The sequence below is a fragment of the Panthera tigris genome, chromosome A1 (genome assembly GCF_018350195.1).
Source record: "Panthera tigris isolate Pti1 chromosome A1, P.tigris_Pti1_mat1.1, whole genome shotgun sequence".
NCBI classification, from domain to species: Eukaryota; Metazoa; Chordata; class Mammalia; order Carnivora; family Felidae; genus Panthera; species Panthera tigris.
The window spans coordinates 104,109,610-104,131,581 of record NC_056660.1 but is presented as its reverse complement, the minus strand read 5'-3'; the positions used below and the strand labels follow the sequence as shown (position 1 = coordinate 104,131,581).

At 43.0% G+C, this 21,972-nt stretch overlaps 1 protein-coding gene and 1 long non-coding RNA gene across 2 annotated transcripts in view; one reads left to right on the top strand and one right to left on the bottom strand.

The window, feature by feature from the left end:
- Window positions 1–21,972, top strand: part of MARCHF3 (membrane associated ring-CH-type finger 3) — a 147,529-nt gene that overhangs the window by 3,426 nt on the left and 122,131 nt on the right. The window lies entirely within an intron of this gene.
- Window positions 13,545–21,972, bottom strand: part of LOC102950014 — a 120,512-nt gene continuing 112,084 nt past the window's right edge. The window contains exon 11 of the long non-coding RNA XR_006216527.1: window positions 13,545–14,989. This is a non-coding gene — a long non-coding RNA (uncharacterized LOC102950014). The remainder of the gene's footprint in view (window positions 14,990–21,972) is intronic.

The following is a 21,972-nucleotide window of genomic DNA, read 5'->3' as shown; positions in this document are numbered from 1 at the left end:
CTCAAATCAGTGTGAATTTGGACTTATTAATTATTGCCAATTCCCTTTTGATGTACAGTTTGATACACATTAAGAGTCTATTCTTGGGGCTCCTGGGTGGCTCAGTCGGTTGGGCGTCTGACTTTGGCTCAGGTCATGTTCTCACGGTTCGGTTCGTGCTTCGAGCCCCTCATCGGGCTCTGTGCTGACAGCTCAGAGCCTGGAGCCTGCTTCCGATTCTGGGTCTCCCTCTCTCTGGCCCTCCCCCACTCATGCTCTGTCTCACTCTCATCTCAAAAATAAATAAACATTTAAAAAAAAATTTTTTTAAATAAAAAAAAAGAGTCATTCTCCCATTTCAGACTGGCACAATTCTCAATTTAAAACTTCTGTATAAGGTTTTTTTTTTTTAATGTTTATTTATTTTTTTTGAGAGAGAGAGAGACAGAGCGTGAGTGGGGGAGGGGCAGAGAGAGAGGGAGACCCAGAATCAGAAGCAGGCTCCAGGCTCTGAGCTGTCAGCACAGAGCCCAGTGCGGGGCTAGGAACTCACAAACTGCGAGATCATGACCTGAGCCGAAGTCAGATGCTCAACAGACTGAGCCACCCAGGCGCCCCTAAAACTTCTAGATAAGGTTTTAAAGAGAATGGATCTATCAGAGGTTGTTGCCCTTCCCTCGTTCTACCATCCGTGTACTTAGGAAAACCTATTGACTTCTCAGAGTTCAGAAGTGCCTGGGATATTTACTTGCCTGATGACAAAAGGACATGGATAGGCTGGGACACTGAACTTGGATTGTTCCAGGCCACTGGATCATTACTGGGACTTTCACAGAGCAATTCCCATTTAAAGGAGCACTTGGCAGAAATGTTTATAGGTCACTTATCTTAACAATCCTTTGAGTACGATGATTCTTTTCCAGATGAGCAAACAGCAGCCACAAAAGGCTGGTAATATTTAGATCCTGTCTTTCCCATTCAAAGATAACACCAATAACTGAGAAATTGGCCTTGCATTTGAATTATTTTTTCTTTAGCATCCTGGTAATATGACAGGATTATGCTTAGTCATTCATATCGTCTATAATTTTTTTTACCTCTTTCTTCAAATTTATTTGTATAGTGAATGTGACCTTGGGACAGTTTTCTTTATAAAGTTAACCACCATATGTGATACTTGGTTCAATGACCCTAACCTTAACCAGCCAGGCTTGACCCAGAATGGCAAATAATTTGCTAAAGGTCACAGAGCACGATGGCAGCAAAGCCTATATGTAGAATTCTTTGGACTCATATTTTAGACGTTTCCATTTGCTTATGAGTCCTATTATGCTGCTAGTAATGTTTTTATGCTGGCAGAATAGAATTGTTTATATTTCATTTGCCCAGCTTCTGCATGATGAATGGGACCCAGAACATTTTAAAAGCCTAAGTTATAATCCCAGCCTGATTGTACAATGGGATTTATGCCTACTTCAAAAAACTATGGTAGAATGCTACTTTTCTTGAAACTGGGCCATAGGTCACTGCAAGCTTCTAAGCAACAATTCTTTTTTTTTTTTTTTTTTGGCAAAAGGAATTTGGCGACTTTTCTAGTTTTTTTCACCCTTCTTTCCCCACCTCTATTCCCATGGCAAAATCTACCTATAAAGTATTTACTTTTCAAGTCAATCTGCCCTTTTAACATCTCCTAATACTTGAATTATAGCCATTTTGACTCTTTTTCCCCCAACATACCCTTACCAAGTTCTTACCTTTACTTTAGATTTTTGGTCCTAGACATGTCCTCATACAGAATATTGATGGAGCTATGTAAGTTTTACTCTAGCTTTCGCTTTGTGGATTTAACTACAACAATGGTAAGAAAAAAGGAAGAGAAGAGTAATGTCAAAGTCATGTTGTAAGTATCATGTTAGATATTACCAGCTTATTGTTTCCACAGGAAATTTAAGATCGAGATAATTGAAGTGACAGATGCGTTCATCTGTGGCCTTGCAGACACTCTTCTAATAGAAGATGAGAAATAGAACTGAAGACAGCATCCTAGGTTACAGAAGAAAAACAAATGTTAAGTTCTCAGAAACGAACAGACAAAATGTGAAGGGTAGGGGTGGGATGGGATGGGGAGGGTGCTGGGAAAGAAGAAGCCCCAGGAACATGCCAGACAGAATGGTGAGAAATTTATAGAGGTGCTGATGGTTTGGGGTTTCTTGGGGGCATTGATTCTGTTTTATATTGTCTTCACAACCCGCTCGCCCTGCTTGCTTTAAATAATTTATTATAGCAGCAGGCCTTCCTCTGTTAGTTTCCTTTTTTATAACTTTTTCCTTCTCATCTCTGGGTCTAATCAGAGGCATATATAATAGCATGGCTGCTCTAGAGTACTTAGGAAAATCCGTGATCAATATTGCTACATTATAAACCCATGGCTGTTGTGTTCTATTTTGCAGTGTTTTCTTCCTTGTTATGTTAACTGTGTATCTGTGTTTTAAACAATATTTTATTCATCTTTGCACAATGAGACTATGGGCTTAGTCTTCTTGGCTGGAAGTATCTTTGGAGTAATCCATCATCAGAACACCATTGATCTAATGATGTATTTATTGCTCACTATTGCAGCACTGGCAAAAAACCCAGTATGATTCTAAAAATTTGATTAAAAAGAAATCAAGCTTTTGCAAGGCGTAGCCATCCAATTATGTTAGCAGCTGCCAAGTGTAGTTTATGCTAAAATATACACACATATTTCAAGTGAGCAAAACGTGATCTTTTCAAAAGCTTTTAAAACTTTTTGTTATGAGACAAGTAGACCAAGAAGATGTCTCCTAATTAGAAAAACTATAAGTGTACTCCCCATCTCAGCCAAAGGTATGGTCTAGTATTTTTTTTTTGGATTATATCCCTAGACTCGAAAATGGACAGGTTTATCTTTTTCATCGACATAATAAAAACAGTGGGGATAAGAACAAACTCCTAGCCCTTGAACGATTTTCCAGGTAATCATTACAAATCAGAACGAACTGAAATTAATTGACAAACAGTGACTGAGTACCTATCATGGGTGGCACCTCCTTTCTACTTTTACTAACTCCACATTGCAGTTCAAGCATTAGCGCCTTTGGGAAGCTTCTCCGTGTTCCTCTTTGGGCTGGTTGTATGCTGTCAGCAGGACCTTTCCCTCTTGTAGCCGCACTCCCTCCAGGCCAGCAGCCCCTGGAGGGCAGGGCCTCTCACCTTCCAGTTTCTCAAGAAAGGGTATTTAAGAAATAGTTGCCAGGTATGCTAGAGGGCCACAGAGAATTACAGGTGAACACTTGCAAGCCCTCTGAAGGATGTGCACGCGTATACTCACCGCCAGTGTATTTATTTAATGTTTATTTTTGAGAGACAAAGACAGAGCACGAGCAGGAGAGGGACAGAGAGAGAAGGAAACACAGAATCCAAAGCAGGCTCCAGCCTGAGCTGTCAGCACAAAGCCCGACACGGGGCTCGAACTCCCAAGCCGTGAGATCATGACCTGAGCCGAAGTCGGACGCTTAACTGACTGGGCCACCCAGGCACCTCTCACCACCAGTTTAAATGGCAGTGATAATTGAATCCCAGTGCCAGAGTTCCGGCGTTGGCCCCAATCTCAATGCTTCATGTAGCTGCCATCCGTTCCTGCTTTTTCGTCTTTATATCCCCTCCTCTTCATTCCTGGCTTTTCCTCCTCTTGTCACTGCCTCCCTGTTGTGACTTGTTCAGAAATGCCCCCATCTCCACCCTCCTTCCACTAGTCTGGGCCACGGCTCCTGGTACCTTTTGTGTTCTCACACTCCTTGTGTCCTATCTTGAGCAAGCAGCTAACTCACGGGCCCCAGTTGGAGACTTGGGGCAGCCTGACCACACACATCTTTTCAAGTCTCACACGGCTTGGTCCCTCTTGCCTTCCAGGGCAGCCAACCAGCTACTTTTGGCCACGGAGGTCTGGGCGCCGTGGAGGAACCAGGTGGTTGCTGGGCCTACAGGCCGCTGCCAACCAAAGCTCAGCATAATGGGCAACCTTGACATTTGTGAAGTGAGGCTTTTTAAAAAATAATAATCCCAGCAGATTTGTATTGCCGAGACTTTTATAAATGTTTTTCATCTCTAAATCTCCTTTCATTCAAGAATGATCCCCTGCACAACTGTGCTTATGATGTCATCTGATGACTTAGGTACGTGCTTACCTCAGAGTGGGTTGCTGAACTGCTGCACGGACCGCGTGTCCAGGTGGAGTTTATGGGGCAGCAAAAGGAAGCGTAACTGCCTGGGGTCAGGGCCTTAGCATCGCCCTTTTAGGTGAGATCTTAATGCACTTCAAATGACTGCAAGAGATCAAGGACCCTTGTTTTCTGTCTCATCTGGGAGGTTAAGCCTCACTTAACATAGGTGCTTTCTTCTCCTACCTGCCAAGAAAATCCCATTAGAAAATTGGGTGATTACATCTAAATATTATTAAAGGCAACAGAGAAGATGAGCAATCCTAGATTAGGTCATGGACTCACTGATTTCTTTTGGACCTTTTAAGTCAGGAGCACTTGCCCCTGCATGTCTCAAAGCTTCTTTCATCTAGGTGCTGCAGGCTAGCAGGGTTTGAGGGTGTCTATATGAGCGGGGGGGCAAACGTCTGTGGAACTCCTTGCCCGTGCCCTTCCCTGCAGCCAGTGGAGGCTCTCCCTGTGGTGCTTTGCTTTGGCATTTTCTCTGACCTGCATTTCAGTATCCCGTATACCAAAACTTCCTCTTAATACTTTGTGACTGTGTTACATAAACTGAGGTTCTCACAGCCAGAAAGTTCTCATCCTTCACCTTCTAGGTCTCCGTGATTTCGACTTTTCTCTTTCATTTAGTCCCACCCTCCACTCACGTTTTCCTCTCTGGAAAGGGACATTCTCCATCCTTCCTGTTCAGGTACGAACTCTATTTTATAAAGCTCTATGATAATCATTGTTCCCTCGAACCTTTTCCCTGCAGGAGAAACTGCATTTTTGACCATTTCCAGAGGACTTTCCTAGAGGAGTCCAATGTGTCTTTCTGATGCTAAGGAGATGATCCCAGTAATGCGACTTCTCCTCTCTGGGATAATACACGCTCTGATGGCCTTACCTAGTGAGAAAGGAATTCATCTCGCAAAACCTCAATTTTCACCAGCCTTACCCATACTTGCCAGGGACACCCCCCCACCCCCACCCCTTACCTGCTTAATCACCCTTACTGCCTCCTGCTCACTTTTTGTATTGTTAGGAAACAAGATCACAAGCCTCTGCCAGCAATAGACATATTCATTGCAATCTAGGGGATGCAATCTAGGGTCTCTCTTTCTACAGAGACCAGAACAGGTAGACACTGAATAGGGAAAAGAAGGACTGGGCTGCCCTGATGTCTTTACAGACAGGACATGTGCGCTGGCGCCTCTTCCGCTGATAAGTTCTTCATCTGTTGTTCTAACCAATCATGGACCGTTTCCTTTTGAGGCTGGGTCACTGCCTTCTAGCTAACACCAACACTGGTCCCTTTTGGCTTTCCCTTTGGAAGGATCGCAGTGTTTGGTTTCCTCTCCTCCATTGATTTTACCTCATTTTTATTTCGGGTGTTTCAGGTTGTTTTACTCTGATCTACCTACTTAAGTTGTGTTGTTTCTAACCTCCGCAGATATTTTTCTACCACTTTCCAGCCCTTGACAACATCGCACAATTAGACACCGTCCTTATATTGAACGAAATTCCATTTTCGCCACAGATCAGTAATGAAGACATTAAGTGGCATCCTGATGGTGACCCTTTCAAGAGCTAAGGCACCATTTGCTATTCTGTTTTAATTATGGCCTCTTAGCAAATTTTCACCCGTTTCAATGTTCACCCCATTTGATAAGTAATATCTCTCAAATACTCTACAAAATTATAAAACCTATGTGCCTTATATTTTCTGTTCTCCATTATGGGCTAAATTTATAATTCCATAATTTTTCTTAAAGAAAAAATACTTATTAGACCAGAATGGCTAATTTGGTTTCAAGCCGTACTGCATTTTGCTTATTGTGAACCATTAGACATTTATGTGAACTTTTATTTTACCTCATTCCCAACCCCCACCGGCCACTCCACTGCCAATAATCGCAGTCCGACCCTTCCCTCTACAGTCAGTAAGCATCTAGGCTTTTTTTGCAAGATGGATATTTTATTTTACTGGTCCCTGATAGTTTCACTTTCAAACTAACTCTACATGGCCGAAGCAAAAATAGCCAGTGCCCTATTATGATTATATTCCCCCCTTCCTTTCTAGGCGGGTCTGTCTCCTGACAACAAATCATAAACCTGCACCTCTTCTGCAGAGCGTTTCTGCCCCTTAATCCTCTTGTCCCAGGAGAGTGTGACGCTACGTCGGTTTCCTTAGCATCTGCCCGGTGCGTGGGATCTGTGCTAGATCTTACGTGGTCCCTGTTGAAATTCTTATAGTTGGATAAGAGCTCAGAAGTGGAAGCCTTATGAAACAAAAGCCCAATGAGGGGTGTGCTTCACTGAGGCCTTCAGGGAAAAACATGTCAACTAGGCAGGCGAAAGCTGAAAGGCAAAGTTTATAAACGGAAAGCCAGAGATAGACCATTCGGCACCAGCTACTTATACCAAAGCGCCATCTTCCTGTTGTGACTTCCGGGGTGTTTTCCCCTTGGCCTTTTCCCGGTGACCGTTCCAGTATTGTAAATTACAATGCTGGGTCACCCCATATCCAGAACTTTGGAGTGCACTGAGCTAGAGTCAGAAGTCCTCGTTCCATTCCTAGACCTTCCCAGAGACAAAGAAACGAGGGATGCTTCCAAACGGAAATGTCCGTGTGAAGGTGATGTGGTCCACTTGCTAGGAAACCCTTCCGCACACGGCACAAGACTCCAACTCCAACCGACCTATGCGGGAAGGAAGTATATTAGCTCGTGTGAGAAGTAGGGCAGGCAGCAGGATTGGTTGATTCAGTGGCCCATTTACATCATCAAGGATACAGGTCCCTTGCACCTCCCTGCCACTGTCATCCTTAGAGACCACTTCCCTCTAAGCCTGGGTCTTATCTTCTTGGCAGGATGGCTGCAGTTGTTCAGATGGTACTCGTGGGCATGACAATATCTAGAGCACAGAAAATGGACCGCCCCCTTGTACAATCTCCTTTTGAAGGAGACGAAAATATTACTAAGAAGTGTCTGAGAAGACCTGTCTTCTTATCTCATTGATCAGAACAGGATCACATGCCCCATCTGTACATCCATCACTAGCAGGATATTCTCCATCATTGCTTGAGAGAGGGGGCAGGTGAATGTGAACAAAACTGGGATTCTGTTAGTAAGAAAGAAGTCTGTGTATGGGAGTGAGGGGGCAGTAGATGTTGGCAAGTAACTGTGTCTAGTATACATTGTGACTTGGAAAGTAACCATGAAATTCCATTTATGACTACTGTGTGGCTGGTAGGTACCACTGAAATACTATACACATCTGGACACAAAATGGCTAGGCTAGGTTGACAGGGAGAGAAAAGCCACAATGCAGACTAATTAAGGACGGAGAAATGAGCCAAGATCAATAATTATTCTGATTAGAATCACAATAAACCCTAATGATTCAAATGTACTAATTTATGTCTATTTGTCCTCGATGAGTATATGATCTTTACTGAATAAAAAAAAAGATTAAAACGATTTGCTCATTTCGTAAGAATTCTGTATTTTGGATATATTTTTTTGCAGTATCAGTCTACTTGAATGTAAACATTTTTTACCAACTTTATTTACATATCACAGCATTAATAATAATAATGATTATCGATGATGGTAAATGGCTATGATTTATTGAGTGCCCTTTTATAAATTAGGAACTTAGCATCCGAGAGGAGCCAGTAACTTGCTTTTAGCTCACATAGCCACTGAGCGGTTAAGCTAGGATTTAGACTTCAGTTCATCTGCCCATGTCCCTTCCCGGCCCTCCATGGCTTCTCTTTGTGTTAGAAGACTACCATTGCCTGTACGGCCTTAAGTGATCGGGCCCTGCCCATCTCTCTGACCTTATTACTTCCTCGCTTGCCCTCACTAGTTTTCTAGCCACACTAGCTTCCTTGTTGTTTGTCTCATAAGCTGGTCTCATTCTCACCCCTGACGCTGCATCTGTTTCGTCTGCTTGGATCACACATCCTTAGCTCCTGTGGTTCCATTCTTTCCATTCAGGGCTCCCCTTCACAGTGACCTCTCAGGACCATCCCATCTGATCTCCTTAGGGGATCCCCCACCCTCCAATCCTCTGTTTCTGCTCCGTTTTTGTGTCCTCTATGGTATTTGCCATAATCTTAAATAATTTGCCTGTCTACTTGGTTTTGCCTGTCCGCTCCCCCACCCCCACTTAGAATAGAAGTTCCACGAGGGCAGAGATCTTAGCTGTGTTTATAAAGCGAATGGAAAATCAAGCGACTAAGTTAATAAAGAAAGGAATATTTAGAAGTTTTGACCTCTGATGATCCATAATCTGCCTTTATCTCCCACACTAGGGCTAAAGATGGATGACAGTTGTCAATGAGCTGAGTGCATGCACTGTAGCTTTTTTCATATAAAATCTGGAAACAACAAAATCTACTTTTCTCTCAGTCTCTCTGTGAGGGCAAAATAAGATATAGATATCAGAATTCTTTGGAGAGAAGGTAGACTTACTACGATAATATTACAGAAAGGTTTTAAGAGAGCTTGGTCGAAGACGGAGATTTGAGTAATACTCTTAACTTCGGTTTTTATTTTGATTATAGTTTTAAGGATGCTACCTCCTTTAGTGTTAGACATAAACCCTTAAAAAATGGAGGTGTACATATAAAGCTCAATTGTAAATTGGAAGACTTATAATTGCATGATAATTTGCAGTGGCAAATTCACTAAAACAAAATTGTTTTCTCTGCTTACACATAATTTTTCACTTGAACTCACGTATCTACTAAAATAATGTATTCCTAGAACTGTGTTCTTAATTATTCTGAGGTAATTATGAAGGTGCAAATTGAAAAATAGCTTTACCTCCCATGTTAATTTGGAAGAGACTGACAGAAGTGAATCAGTGCCTTCCTCTGAATCTGCTTTTCTCTCTGGCTTTCAGCTCGGGACCCTCTCAACTAAAATATGTGCTTCTGTGTTTTCCTTTCCCTGTCGTTCTGTGGGTTGCTGTGTCATTTGTTGAGTGCGCTGTGAACCATTATTTTCTGAGGCCTCCAGTGTGACTTTACCACTCAACCAAACAAATCATCATCTCACCTTTGACAGGAGCTTCACGTCCCCCTCCTACCTGCTCACCTTCCCCAGATCTTTCCTCAGGTGACCTCGCCAACCACGGCATCGCTCTCCACGCGGGGAATCAGTCTAAACCCGCGTGGTGCTGTTTCCTGCCTTCTGGGCTTCCCGCTATCACAAAAACCTGTTGGAGCCGTTACTATGAAATACACTTCTCAGCTAAATTCCCCGTATCAGACTTCCAGAAGCAGATCTAAATGTTATGGTGAGAACACATCTATATTTGAGAGTAATTTTTAAGTCTAGTTCTTCCAGATTGTTTTTATGTCTTGCATCAGAGACAAGTCAGTAAAACACCGAAGAGGGAGGAAATGGAAAAGGATACTTCGATGTTGTTCACATGGTACCTTCCTCCTGTGTGTCCTGGAGGGGAGCCGTTTCTTCCTCACTTTATAACCTAGGTAGATTTGGGTGTGTGATTGGGGAAGAGCCCATCAAGATCCAGGTGGCAATGAGATGGGTAATTAAAGGGCTGGGCCAACATATCATTATTTAAATTAGGCAGGTTCATGGTCTACATAAACTCTTGAGAGATGGCTTTTGACAGGGTAGTTTTCATATACAGTAGATTGGCCCTTTTATGGCTCAACAAAGGCTTTGTTTCTTTTTTTTTTTTTCTCTTTCTTTCTTTCTTTCTTTCTTTCTTTCTTTCTTTCTAAGCTGTGTGGGTGGGAAGCAGCATGAGGTTACAGAAAATGTACAGCACATGCAGTAGCAATGAGAAGGAATCCATAATGGGTACACACATATTGCTGGAACATTTCCCAAGTACTTGGAGGGGGGCGGCAGTGAAGCTTCTTTGGCAGAGGCAGAGAACATGTGCTTTTCCATGTGTGAACACCCCGTGCTTTGAAAGGTCCTTTATGATTCACAAAAGCAGCTGCTTCTGAGCTGGTGTAGCCACAGAGTTTGGGAGAGTCACCGAGATAGGTATACTGCAGGCTCCTGACATCTGTTTTGGGGGTTTGGTTAACTTTTGGGAATGTGCTTATTCACACGTGACATGGAGCAAGTTCTCTTCAGTAGAGTGTGGGACCCCTCTGTTCACGTCGTTACGGTTTGCGGATCGAAGTTAACAAGGTTTAAAATTGTGAACAGTCGTTTGCTGTGTTACATGCATACAGACAGACATAGATTTTTATTAAGGGCCGTCTTCTTAATTTTGAAAACTATGTGTGATGGCTTGACTTTTGCCTGGTAAATCAGCTGTCCTGAGTGGCTCTCAGACATATTTTGTGGCATGGGAAGGCTTTCTTGCTAGGTATTTGCAATCCTACTCTGTGTTGTGTTCTGGTGAGTTTTTAGTTTTATCTGCAGTTTTACGTAAAAAATCCTGTGGTTGTGTCTTTTGTATCCTTCTGTTCCACTTCTGAGTGCTAGTTTCTGTCTCCTCTTTACTTACCACTAATAAGTTATTTTCATTTTGCTAAGGATTTCAAACCTAAGTAATACCAGCAGTGTTGTTCCCTATCACTCTCAACAAGAGTCATGTGTGCCCAGTTCTTCAGCTGAGATAACGAGGACATGATTCTTTCACTTTTTGCTAGTTTTCAATTTATCGGATACTGACCTAATGGAGCGTGTGCACTGTTTGCTTTTTAAAAAAGGGGCGGGGGGAGTGAAAGCTTTGTTTTTAATGCGTCGTAACTGTTGTTTCCAAAAGACAAAGCAAAACACAAAACAAAACAAAACAAAAGATTACCGCAAAATAAGATTCGTGTGGATATGTTGAACTGAAAATCATTTGAAATGTTTCACGGCTACACTTTGTGCTAAATATAAAAATAATTGTGTTTCCCATGTGTGAGCATCAAAAGCCCCAGTTGGGAAATCACATGGTTATAGCAAGTAGGTCACTATTGATGGTAGAACATGAGACAGGAAATGTCACAGCTAAGATTAGAGGCCCAAGCAGTCCGTCTCGCCATGCTTTGCTGCATTGTTCGTCCTAAGTGGAAGGACTCAACAGGGTATAACTAACTTTAGCCCAATTTGAAAGTATTAGCAAGGATAGCCTTTTAATCTGTCATTCCCATTTGTTTCTAGATAACTCACTTTCCCAGTTGGGCAAAATAATTGAACTGCTTGGGTCTGCACATTGGCAGACCTCTGAATACCAATTAAAATGGCAGCCTTTACATGCTAAAAGTATACATGGGAAGCAATACTCAGCTGTACAGAATCGTAGCCCCAGATCGACCTGGTGTTTGAAATCACTCACTAGGAATAAGCAATTAAAAATGAATTCTCTTAAAAATCTCATTTATCTTTGGGGCGCCTGGGTGGCTCAGTTGGTTGAGTGTCCGACTTCAGCTCAGGTCACGATCTCGCGGTCTGTGAGTTCAAGCCCCGTGTCGGGCTCTGGGCTGATGGCTCAGAGCCTGGAGCCTGCTTCCGATTCTGTGTCTCCCTCTCTCTCTGCCCCTCCCCCGTTCATGCTCTGTCTCTCTCTGTCTCAAAAATAAATAAACGTTAAAAAAAAAAAAAATCTCATTTATCTTCGTATTTGAAGGTAAGGTGGGGATGTGGGGGGGGGCACTTTTAGGGAACCTGGTTACCGTGCCTTTTCTTCTTTGAGCAATATGAGGAAGATTTATTATTTATTTGTGGGAATTTTCACCACAGAGTATGCCTAATTTGGCATATGTTTGCATATTCTCATGTTTAAAGAAAAGGCTAGGAAGAAAAGGACTGGTCTCCTGTGTCTGCCCCCATGAGAGACAATACCTTACTTGGGGGGAGGGGAGGACAGGCCAAGATGGAGCCTTGGATTCAGAGAGAAGCCATCCCCTCATGCTACATTAGGCAGCTGAACACAAGCCCAGAGACCCCACAGCTATTTGGAAGTGGAGGTGAAAGCCTGCCGAGATGATTGAATTTGAATCTGTTGCTCAAGTGCCACGAGTATTCGTTCACTTCTAGCACAGAGTCCTTCACAGAAGCACCTTGGCTTACAAATTCCATGCATTCTGTGTGGAAAGTCTCACTGCTTGAATCTCAGAGGCCTTCCCAAGCTCACGCTTTCAAAGGTCATTAATGCAGATTAAAATACTCTACTTTGAACCAGGATTATTTCCTGCAGGTTGTAACTTTCAAGAGGGGCGGGGAGGTGGTGTGGAGGCTCAGTGGAATAAGTATTTTGACAGTGTTTTTACTCTTTATTCCTTCTCCAGCTTAAATACAGAGCCTAGATTTGTATACCTGATCCAGGGATAGAATGTTGGAAAGGGGGGTTGGAAGCACAGCTCTTAGAGAAATCTCTCTGGAATGAAAATTCTGGAAAAGGTTTCCAACTGGCAGTCAGAGATACTGGCTTCTGATGGGAGGAACCACAAGGGATGTGGCACTCGAGACTGGCTGTGACATTGTGTGTGCCTGGTTCACACCCAAGCAAGCTGCTTGTGAGCTGTGGAGTTAGCTCATTTTCTAGGCCTCTGTCAGAGAATGTCAGTTGATAGTGGGAACATCTTGGAAAATATTTTGGAGCTTGTGAAGTAGATCTTTGCTTTGGAAATCTTTGAAAAATACCTTTTCTAGTTTCAAAAATGTATGCATAACTAATAAATATTTACATCTTTAGGTGCCTGGTAGAACTCTTTACCATCTTATGCAATTACTAGTTTCATGTGAGTTTCTGCTAGGAGTTTTCTCTTTGATATCAGTATAAATGACCAGATGGCCAGGCGCCCCATTCTCCCTCCACCCCAGTCAGAACCCCTGAGCCTGGTCCTGGTCCTGCCTCTGATAAAGGCAGATATAGAGCAAGACACCTTCTGGGAAAGAAACGGAAAACTGGATTATTTCTGTGGACTTGTTCCGGCATCACGGCCGTAGGATTCTGTTCATCTTTCAAGCCTGTTTATTTTTCCTAGCTATAGGGAGCAAGTTGTAAAAATTTCTGGTTGGTAACTTTAATTTTAAGGAGAGTACTCACTCACCAGGTTGCTAGTTGGCTGCTTAAGTTCCTATTGTGGCTGTTTGTTTCATCTGTGTTGTATCTAAGAACTCAAATACAATGTGTCTGATCACAGATGCCAAATAAGAGTAACCAGTAGGTTTCATACTTCAGTGCAGAAGAAGCAATTTCTGGTGGTGGGGGGTGATGGTGATTGGGAGAGGTAGGTTGTGGAGCTCTGGTTTCGTAAGAAAATAAAGAGAGGGAATCCAGTATACAAACATGTAACAGGAGCCCAGCCTGGATTCACACGGTTAATAACCTCCGTCTCTTTGTATAGGAAATACAATACCAGCACTTATAAACCCGTGTGCAAGGGAGTAGCACAAATAAAAACTTCACTTGTAAGAGCCATCTTGTCATTTTCCAGACACCTTAATGAGAAGGGTATTATAATTTTAACGGAGATGGAAATAATCTTTTTTTATCTTCAGTTTCTCTGATGATAATGTTGGTGGAATCTCTAAAATACAGAAAACAACCTAGACTGGATTATTTTTTGTTGTCTTTTTGTTAACAAAACTTTTTTCCAACGAAAGAAATGCACCGCCCTGTCCTCAAATACAGACATAACCAATCAAGCTAATTTCCTAAGGGTAAATTATCCTTAGCTTCTGTGAAGGAGCCTCTGGTTTTTGAGCGTTTGACCCCTGAAAGGAATTGGAGGCCTCGGAAAGTCCTTAGGAGCTGTTTGAGGAACAGGAGAGAAGCTAGTTTTGATGGAGGAAATGTGACTGGAGAAAGTTCGGAGATGATCTTTCGGTCCTGTCTTTATTCTAAAAACCTACCTATCTTGTTGTAAGTCCATTCCTTAAGAGATTTTACTCATGGGTCACCAGATCTTGTCTCCGAACAAAGAATGTCTCTTAGACATGTATGACTGTCCTCCCCGACTCTTGAAAGAGGCTGTGGTCACTGGACTGCGTTTTCTGGCGGGCTGCCTGGCACCTGGCTTTGTCGCTGCTGGATACAGTCAGTCTTCCCGCACTTCCCCAGCTCCTGCGACTCGCCTCCTGCGACTCGCCAGGCAAACGTAGGAAAGCAGGCTCAGAGACAACAATCCAGGTGATAAAAGACTCTAAATTTAGAAGACTTTTCCCTTCCACATAATACAATTTGTTTCTTCTTCCCACACAAAACAGGGCTGTCCAGAACAACTCTGAAAACACATGACCCTGCCTCATCCCTCCCACTTGCAGCTGTCAAACCTTCCAAGGGAAATTCTTGTGCCCTGAACACTTTTGCTGCGCCACACATCATAATCCCATGGTTTTTTTGTTTGTTTTATATATACATATATATATATATATTTTTTTTTTTTCTTTTTATATAAGAGTGCAAGCAGGTGAGGAGGCAGAGAGAGGGGGACAGAGGGTCTGAAGTGGGCTCTGTAGCTAACAGGCTCATGGGAGCGAGCCCAAAGTGGGGCTTGAAATCACGAACAGTGAGATCATGACCTGAGTTGAAGTCGGATGCTCAGCCGACTGAGCCACCCCAGGTGGCCCCATTAATCTCATGTTTTAATGTTTGCTGAGGCTGAAAACTGCTAGTCCGTGTGTGCGGAGTGTGAAGGTAGGCTAATGGGGAGATAGAGACCTGTCAACCTACCCAGTTCTTCTGGATGGATTCAACCAGACTCTCTCCTAGGTGGCAGCAGGGGAAGAGCTCAGCCAGGTGACCGGCCTTCCTTCCTCACTCACGGGGTTTTTGGGTGGAGGGTTTCTCCAGAGCTGCCAGGAAACATAAATTTGGGGGTTATATAGGAGTTCTTTGAGCAAACAAAGAGAGCCAGTGCCCTGCTAGCAGAATATCCATTAATTTTTAATTTTTGAGGTGGAAATGGCACCAGAGATTATCCACATCAGGGTTTCCAAGGTGGAATTTGCAAGATAAATCACTGGGGCTAAGAAAGAAAACCCTGGAATTTGTACACATTTTTATACCCCAAAAATAAGAAAAATTAAGTTTTACTAATATATGGATTGACAGTTGCTCCCTCTCCTGTTCTTTAAGTCAGAAGAGGGTGTATGTTCAGGGTCAGGGGTGGGGGTGGGGGCGGTGGTTGCTCACTTGTCCACAGCATGTTGCATTGTATCTGTACATGTTGGGTTAAATTAATTGGCTTAATATTAATTAGTTTCAACTAAAGTAGCCCTCAACAGCAACAACAACAACAAAAACACAAAAAAACAAAAACCAAACAGCAACGACAACCAAGGCAAGCAGCTTAAAAAGATTCCGGTAAAAGGGCACCTGGGTGGCTCAGTCAGTTAAGCATCCAACTTCAGCTCAGGTCATGATTTCACATTCCATGAGTTCAAGCTCTTCATCAGGCTCTGTGCTGACAGCTCAGAGCCTGGAGCCGGCTTCAGATTCTGTGTCTCCCTCTCTCTCTGCCCCTCTGCCTCTCTCTCTCTCTCTCTCTCTCTCTCTCTCTCAAAAATAAATAAACATTAAAAATTTAACAAAGAAAGAAGCTTGTAGAAAAAAAAAAAAAACCAAAGTATAAATTTAAAGGTATCACTACCTGTGCAAGCAAGAATAAGTGAACACTTTGAAATGGAGTTGACAACTTTGTTCTAGGACACACTTTGTTCTAGGTTCTTGGTTTATTAGCCAAGCTGGGAGTTAAAAACTGTAACACAATCGGTACTGACCAAACATTAGCCCCCAATTCCAAAACTATCAAGATGATGGAATGCAACATAGACTGACATGTACTGTCATTAAGAATGAATATATTGGAAGGAAGTGTATACTTTGCCTTGAAAAATGATAATATGACAGTGCCACAGAAAAATATGAATACCCCTGCGCTTGTTAAACCAATGTTTAAATTCACCTACTGATCTTTATAAAATTTCACTAAATGATGTTCTGAAGCCTGTTTTGAAGTTTTTACTTGTATGCAGAAGTAAAAAAGCTACATATGTTTAAAAACTGTCTTTCTGGGGCACCTGGGTGGCTCAGTCGGTTGAGCATCCGACTTTGGCTCAGGTCATGATCTCAGTTTGTGGGTTCGAGCCCCCATCGGGCTCTGTGCTGACCTCTTGCTCAGAGCCTGGAGACTGCTTCAGATTCTATGTCTCCTTCTCTCTCTGCCCACCTCCCCTCCCCCCACTCATGCTTTGTCTCACTGTTCCTCAAAAATAAATAAATGTAAAAAAATAAAAATTAAAAAAACAACTGTTTTTGCTCCCAGTACAAACCCAGATAAGATACTATGTTGAAAACTATCTAAAATGAGTTTCTCTGTCACAAAGTGCTGTGAAAGTATTATTGAAGGTGTTACTGTATCTTGAAGAAGCAAATACATATTGAACAGGTTACGGAGGGCAGAAGACTTGTTTTACATTTGTAAGATGTTAGATCTAGCCTATTGTATTTGCTCATTTCTGTTTCACCAATGAAATACGCTAAGTGCCCCCTTTTGGTGAGCCATCACTAGATGAAATTCATTCACAATCTTTATGAAAATGTTTTGTGAGAAAAACCAAGTAGTGTTCCCTCTTGAGAAGCAGCTGTTTCTTAGAGAAGGATTCCAGGGTGAGGTTATAAGAGATCAATTCATTCACTGCATCATTCATAAGCAAGCTAGGGCAGCCAAGATGTTGAAGCCAGAGGTATACAAAATGCTGCGGGATACTTCATAATTAATTTTATAAAAAACAAATGTGCAATATACAGTGTAGTCAAAGCAATACAATATTTTGTATTAAGTTGAGAAGGGACCATGAAAATCTTCTGTACCACACAGAGATTTGCTGGTTATCTTATCAAAAAATAATTGAGTTGTCCAACTTACAGATAAGTTACATTCATTTTTCTTTTTATAAAAAGTGAAGGGTTCCCTATTTGGTTAACTATTTCTGTGATAATGAGCCACTCTAGTAATATGCTACCTATGGGTTGTTGTTTAAAAATATAGAGCATAACTAATTTATCCTTTCAAGATAAAGATGTCATTTTAAGAATAAGTAAGAAGATAACTGAATTTTAACGAAACTTAGTATAGAGAGAACATTGTGAAAAACAGTGTTTGGAAATGTTCACACTGTTTTTTTTTTTTGTTTTGTTTTGTTTTTTTTTTTTTTTTTTTGCTTAGAACTATGACAGCCATTAAAACCCAGCTATGTAAAATAAACCGAACATGGAACTGGACCTTCCAGATTAACGTATCACAAATAATCAATCTAGCTTTTCAAACATAAGGCATATTCATTCACACTATTCTTGATACAATAGTGATTATTTTCTAAGATAAAGCATCTGTACTCTTAGATATATAAAGAAATAAATATTGTTGATTTCCCTTATACTTTTTGTGATTTTGATGCTAGTTTGATAATGCGCTTAATATAGTACATCGCACATATCGAGTAAGTAAGCATGGCATGCATGCTCCAAAGTATTTTAGTATTGGGATTCACGAATTCAGTAATTTTTGAGACTCTAGCTCTCAGCTAAAGATTCTGAAACTTCTGGTGGCAGGGAATAGCCAAAGAATCTTTGAGACAATAAAAGACAGGTATCCTCTTTCAGAAAAATGATACACAGATGCCAAATAAAATTGTGCCCAGAATCAGGGCGCTCCCACGGCCCCAATGAATAGCTGTTGTCGCGGACTCTGATCAAACCCCTGGATGAGGACAAGAATGCCCTAAGGAGTTATGTGCCTTACGCAGGGTCGCACAATGACATAATCTCATCTTTCAGTCAAGACCTGCTGAGCATATGTCATCGCATATAGGCTTCTGTCTGGCAGCTGAGGATGCAAACAGGACGATGGAACTCTATCTGAGTCGCCAAGGAATCCACAGTTTCAGCAGGGACTCCAGGGTGCAACCAATAATCACAATTCCATTTGTGTTTGGGAGAAACTTGTTTACTTGACCAGCATTTAACGCGTGTGCCCAACTGTGTGAGGGCATTTTGCTAAATAAACTTCATAGAAAACGCAGAGATGGGTAAGGCGACACTTGTAGATAATCAAGTGCCAATTACCCGCTTCAGCTCCCAGTGCTTTTTCTAATGCACCTTTTATATTCTGAACGTCCTGATGCTCCTGATTGCAGTTTGCCACTCTGTTTCCTTCATGCACTAAATGATGATGTACAAGTAAAGGGAGGTGAGGTGGGGGGGGGGGGTCACACTCCTTCCTATTTCTAAGCAACCAAAGCTCACTCTTTGGGTTTACGTGCACCAGCATGCACTCCCCTGCCTGAGGAATAGAGCACTGAACTCTTAGATAAATTGGCAAATGGAAGAAAACAGGCAGTAATAAAGGAGGTATGGAATTTTATAAGCTTCATGATCTCTTTCCCCAAAGGCCTGAATCTATGTAATGAGGTAGTAGAACAAATTCCTGCCGAGTCTGAATTTATTCCTATAAGGAAAAAAGAAAAAAGAAAAAAAAAAAGGAATGATAGGAATAAAGTAAATGCAAAATTGTTTTTTCTGCTCAGGTCATTAGTTGGTAATATTCTTGAAGGCGATGTAGAGTTTTTCCTACAAATATTGGGCTCTTTGTGGGGACTAAAAATAAACAGAGCAGCACAGGGAAATAGGCAAGCACTATTGATCTGCGTCAGGGCCGTTTCCACTTTAATGTTTGCAAAAGGCACAGCCCAGTTGTGCAAACCTATTTATAGGGAACAGCTTCCTCATTGCTGTATATAGATGATAAAAACAAGGTGTACTGTCAGGTAATTTGGGTTTATGTTAGGAAATAGGACTGGGGGGCGGGGAGGGATCTCCTCCAGAACTAGTGAGGAGGGCTTATCCCTCGTGTTCCTGTGCCTGGAAGGAAAGACCCGTGGAATCCAGTGTCTGTGCCCACACTGCCTGTGGACACACCTGTGGCCTGAGTGCCGCCTCCAACTGGTGTTTGTTTACCTCTCAGCTGCCCCAGCCTCCCTCCCCTTTCCCTTGTGCCGGAAGCAGGACCTAAAACAAATAGGGTGCCTCCAAGACCCCCCTGCCCTTCTGTCCCTGTAGAGAGCTCTGACTCCCCACTGGTTTTGAGGGTGCTTGTGCCCACCTGTGCATGAGCGTGTGGGTCTGGTGCACGTATGCACACCTGGAATGTTTTCGTGGCATCCTGACATTTGGTTCTCCCTTTTTTTTTTTTTTTTTTCTAATTTGTTTTCTCTCCACTCATTTCCTACCAGAGTTCTTTACTCCTCGAATACCCTCCCCCCCAAACACTTATTTTTCTAGTTCCCTTCCCACCCCATTCACCAGGTCTCCACCCCTGGGCTCTTCTCTTCTCTTTTCTTTTCTTACACCTGTCAGTTCAATTCAACAAGCGTTAGTGAGTGCTGAGCGCCTGCGAAGTTCTGGGACTAAAGAGACAAACAAGACAGGATCTCTGTCCTCAAGTCCTCTGTCCAGGGGGACTTACGGTCTGCTCTCTGCCCCCTGCTCTCCACTCCAGTTATCGATCGCTCCCTCCAGGCAGAGGTTCCCGCCAGGATTCTCCACTGTAGTAACGGCTAAGCTTTGGTTCAGAAAACAATAATCCCCCCCCCCCCCCGCAATGTCTGAGTTATGAAAGGAACGGGGGCTTGCAGCAAGGGGCGCATATACCCTGAAATGTGATCAGGGCTTGAATTCTGTGTGTTAAAAATATCAAAGGGATGCTAATGGCCTCTAACACCTTCTAGAGGCTCCGAAGTGATGCTGTTTCACCTGCAGGCATAGTTGTCCAGGCTCTGGGAAATGGCCTGTTGACAGTTTCCACTCCGATGTGGTATTCTTAGTGCCAGTGCCAGTGCGGCACTGGAATGCTGAAATAACTAACCGTTTTTAAGTCGGTACAGAAAACAAACGGACCAACCCTGATGAAGCATAGTAACAGTGTGCTCCAGCCTGGGTGGGGCTGGAGAAATTGCTTTCCATCATCTCTGTGCCCGTTTCATCCCTTTAGATCTTTTACACCGCAAGTTTCCCTGTCCATCCAAATACAACATGAGTTTATTCTCAACGAACGAGACGCCAAGAACAGTGACAGGCAGTACATGTTTCAATCACAAAACGGTGTGCCAGTTGTATACAGGCCAGACTTAAAAGCAAGAGGTGGAGAAGGAACTGGCCAACTAATAAACATTTTAAATAGAACCCTCATCTCTATGCCTTGGTCTTCTGGTGATCACCAGACAAATGGTATTGGAGCTGAGATAATGGGAGATCTTTACCCTTCAAGGCCTCACTGTGTGGAGGGAATTCTCAACTGGTTTCATCATTCGCAATAGGGTTAATGTCTTTTTGGTGGCTGGGAAACCTCACTGGCTTCCCAGCTTCATTCTTTACATCCTTTTGTGCCTTGTCATGCTTCACCGAGTCTACTCTGTTCATCCCTGGTCTTCCTCTGTTTCCCATTCCATGCCCTCTGGAATGTGTCACTATGCGTCTTTTCCATTCCGCCATGTCTCTAAGTGGCATGCATCCAAATGATTACAGCTGTCTTTCTTGAGCCTTATGTAAAGTAATTCATTCTTGCCTTTTCAAAGAGGAGTGATGGTGTGAGGTCAGTGACACGGCCATATCCAGATTACTCCTCATCCTGCTGCGTGTTCTAACACCGCCCACTGTTCTAGAGCAAATAAAAGTGGCCAGGACCAAATCCACCACAACTTTCCCTGACCATTCACCGTTGCATGGAGAACAGACTGGACGTGGGCACACGTGGAAGCAGAGGAACCAATTAAGAGGCTACCTGAATAATTCAGGTGAGATCTGATGATGGCTTGGGGAAGATGAAAACAGTGGCGATGGAGACGGTGTATAATTTCAAGGTGGAAGGACAAACGGGACTTGACAATGATCTCACTATGTGTGATAAGGAATGGATGGAAGCATGATGCCTCCTAAGTTTGGGGGATAGGGAAGTTAATGAGGGGGGTCTGCCAGAGGGGAGGGGAACAGACCCAGCACAAATGAAGTTGGGGAAATGATGTGAAGGATCTCTTTCAACTAACTAGTGAGAATTTGACTTAAGATCACGAATAGTAGGGGTGCCGGGGTGGCTCAGTTGATTCAGCGACCGACTTCGGCTCAGGTCAACGATCTCACAACTGGTGGGTTTGAGCCCCACATTGGGCTCTGTGCTGACAGCTCAGAGCCTGGAGCCTGCTTCGAATTCTGTGTCTCCCTCTCTCTCTGCCCCTCCCCTGCGCGTGCTGTGTATCTCTCTGCCTCTCAAAAATAAATAAAAATGTTAAAAAGTCATGAATCTTAAAATACACGGAATAGCTCTTTGAAAACTATGAAGTTTGGGGTGACTGTAAGGCATTGGTATTATTTGCTTTGCTCCATAACATGGCCTTGATGGGGTGGTCTGACTTCCACCCAGCGTGGCGCATTAGTAATGCCTGAGTTCTGTGAGGGGGGGGCAGTGCCTTATCCACTATACCCTTAGTGCTGACGGTCTTGCAATGGAAGGTGTTTGGTATGTTTGTTGAACAGGTTAGATCGCGTATTTGATTTAGAGAAGAGCTGGCCCTCTGGAAACAAACAGCAAGTTTTGAAAATACTTCCGTCTTTGAGGGGCAGTGCTGCCCCCCTCAAATGCCAGAGTACCAGGGACTAAATCGGCTGGGACACATTACCACCAAGTGACTGTGTGTGCAGAAAGTGCAGTGGCAGTGAGGTCCGTTTATGGCTGGGAGTAGAACAGGGAGGGCCCAATCTGAAAGTCGGTCAGAAAGTAGTC